Consider the following 3,078-nt stretch of genomic DNA (forward strand, 5'->3'; position numbering starts at 1 on the left):
TCTGGCTTTCTGGCTTTCCTTTTGTTTCTATTCGTTTACGGTATCTCAAGTTTATTCAAGCTGTAAACGCCCTGCACATAACTTTTTGTTCAATGAATTCCATTTCTACTTCTTCTTCATCAATGGCGTCTCCATTTCTCTTCCCCTTAACCCAATCCACTGTAATGCCAGACCCTTCATCTTTCTTCTCCCCCAACCTCCTCTCTTCCCCTCTTCCCACTAACTCTTTCTTCCAGAACTTCGTCCTCAACAATGGCGACCAACACGAATACTTCCATCCTTACCTCGTTAAATCCGCCAACTCTTCTCTTTCTCTCTCCTACCCTCTCATGTTCTTCTCCACCGCCCTCTTGTACCAGGTCTTCGTCTCTGATCTCACCATCTCCTCTAAATCCAACTCTCGATGCAGTTCCTCTAATATATCACATGTCGTCTCGTCTTATAGCGATCTCAGTGTCACTCTTGAGCTTCCCTCTTCCAATCTCCGATTCTTTCTCGTGAAAGGAAGCCCCTTTGTCACCGCCGAGGTCACACGGCGGACGTCGCTTTCTATCTCCACCGTCCACGGCATTGTGTCGTTGTTGTCCAGTGATTATCTCACGAAACACACCATAAGGCTTGATAACAACCAGACGTGGCTCATCTATGCTTCTTCGCCGGTCCGTTTTAGGCGCACCTCGTCGTCGGAGATTACCTCCGGTAAGGGGTTTTATGGGATCATTCGGATTGCGGCTTTGCCGGATTCCGAGAATCCCAATTCCGAGCAAACTTTGAATCGATTCAGTTCTTGCTACCCTGTTTCTGGGGACGCTGCTCTGAAGAAACCCTATCGTGTTGAGTATAAATTTCAGAATAGAAGGTCTGGAGATTTGCTTATGCTCGCACACCCGCTTCATCTCAAGCTTCTTTCTGAAAAAGAAAGCGATTGTACCATCCTTCACGATTTCAAGTACAGAAGTATCGACGGCGATCTCGTCGGAGTCGTCGGAGCTTCATGGGTTCTAAAAAAACCCAATTCCTGTAACTTGGCATTCCACAAAAGGAATCAAACAAGACTCCTGCAAAGAAATCATCTCAGCTCTGGTTAAAGACGTGGACGATCTGAATCCATCAAACATATCAACGAATTCGTCTTATTTGTACGGGAAGCATGTTGCCAATGCTGCGAGACTCGCACTTATAGCAGAGGAAGTATCATATCCTGAAGTAATCCCAAAAGTCAAGAACTTTCTGAAGCAATCCATCGAGCCATGGCTGTACGGAACGTTCAAAGGAAATGGTTTCCTCTACGAGAAAGAGTGGAAAGGACTTGTTACTAAACAAGGATCTACAAGTACAGGTGCAGATTTTGGATTTGGGATTTACAACGATCATCATTATCACATAGGTTACTTCATATACGGAATGGCTGTTCTTGCTAAGATCGATCCAGACTGGGGGAAAAACACAAACCTCAAGCTTATTCATTAGTTGAAGATTACATCAACCTGGGAGGGAAATCAAACTCAAACCCATATTATACTCGTTTGAGATGTTTTGATCTTTATAGTTTGCATTCGTGGGCTGCTGGTTTGACAGAGTTTGAACATGGCAGAAACCAAGAGAGTACAAGTGAAGCAGTGAATGCTTACTATTCAGCAGCTTTAATGGGTTTAGTATATAAAGATTCAGACTTGATGGCCACTGGTTCAACCCTCACAGCTCTGGAGATTCTTGCTGCTCAAACATGGTGGCATGTGGAAGAATCAAACAAAATGTATGAAGAAGAGTTTGTGAAGGAGAATAGGATTGTGGGGATCTTGTGGTCTAACAAGAGAGACAGTACATTATGGTGGGCTTCTGCAGATTGCAGATCTTGCAGACTTCTGATTCAAGTTCTGCCAATAACGCCAATCACAGAAGTGTTATTCTCTAATGTGGGATACACGAAGGAGCTTGTTGAATGGACAGAGCCTGAATTGAAAGATGCGGAAGAATCAAGGAAAGGGTTTGTCTTTGCATTGGAAGGGATTTATGATCAGGAAAATGCATTAAAGAAAATCAGAAAGTTGAAAGATTTCAATTTTTTGACCAATCTACTTTGGTGGGTTCACAGCAGAGCAAAAGGGAATCTGTACGAATATTAAAAACGGAGGACTCTGATTTCATGTGATGTTGTTAGTCCCCCCCCCCCCCTCCAAAAAAAATCATTTGGAGGCCTTCGTTTCTGAATACTTATGCCTGCTTTCCATTTCCATATTCAAAGGAAAATGTTAAATAACGTTTCTGATGTACTTTTTTTTATTTAATTATTTAATATTTAATTGTGTAATCTTGTTGGAATTTGAAATAGTAATAACAATAATAATTAGGTTTCCGGTTATTGCTAGATACTCCTTTGGTCTTAGCTACAGGGCAAAGAAAGAATATATATTTTTATCTTATTTATAAAGCATTAAGAGAAATTTTGTATATTGATATATAATGTTATTATTTATTTATTATTATGTTGACTTTATTTATATGAGATATAATATATATTAGATTAGGGTAAAATTAAAATGTTGTTAAATTTTAAATAAAAATTAATAAAATTTAAGATTTTTTTTTATCTATATAAACCATGTTGAAACTAACTTATTAATATATTATAAATATATTCCAGCAGATATGTTATCTGCTAAGAGAGGAAGAATGTCGTAGGTATGTACTTTGTACAATGAAAGTCGTAGTATTATTGAGTCTGATTCTGATCATTATTACAATATTTATTTTAAAGTTTCATGAGTTTTCTATATTTCTAGAAACTGCAATTATACATTTATGGGAAAATCAACGCTTTAAAAGAAAATTAAAATGAGATATAATAATTAGATGGATAACAATTTTTATGCTTCTAATCCTAAATAAAAAAAGTAGCTAGCATTCAATGGTGTTAGAAATTTACATCTTTATTTTTGGATAAATGTTTTTTTATTTTAAATACCAAGCAGGGGCTTAAAGAAGTACTCATGAATTCGGCATCAAAATTCTTCTAAGTCAATAAAAAAAAATTCTACTAAAGTCATTTAGTTTTGTGTGCCAAGAATATTCACCCTG

General features: G+C 37.8%; 1 pseudogene; it reads left to right on the forward strand.

Moving 5' to 3' along the window:
* Window positions 1-2,305, forward strand: LOC114726939 (endo-1,3(4)-beta-glucanase 2-like; annotated as a pseudogene).
* Window positions 2,306-3,078: the final 773 nt, after the last annotated feature.

The sequence above is a fragment of the Neltuma alba genome, unplaced genomic scaffold (assembly GCF_004799145.2).
Source record: "Neltuma alba isolate B1F8T4 unplaced genomic scaffold, ASM479914v2 tig00012413_pilon, whole genome shotgun sequence".
NCBI lineage: Eukaryota > Viridiplantae > Streptophyta > Magnoliopsida > Fabales > Fabaceae > Neltuma > Neltuma alba.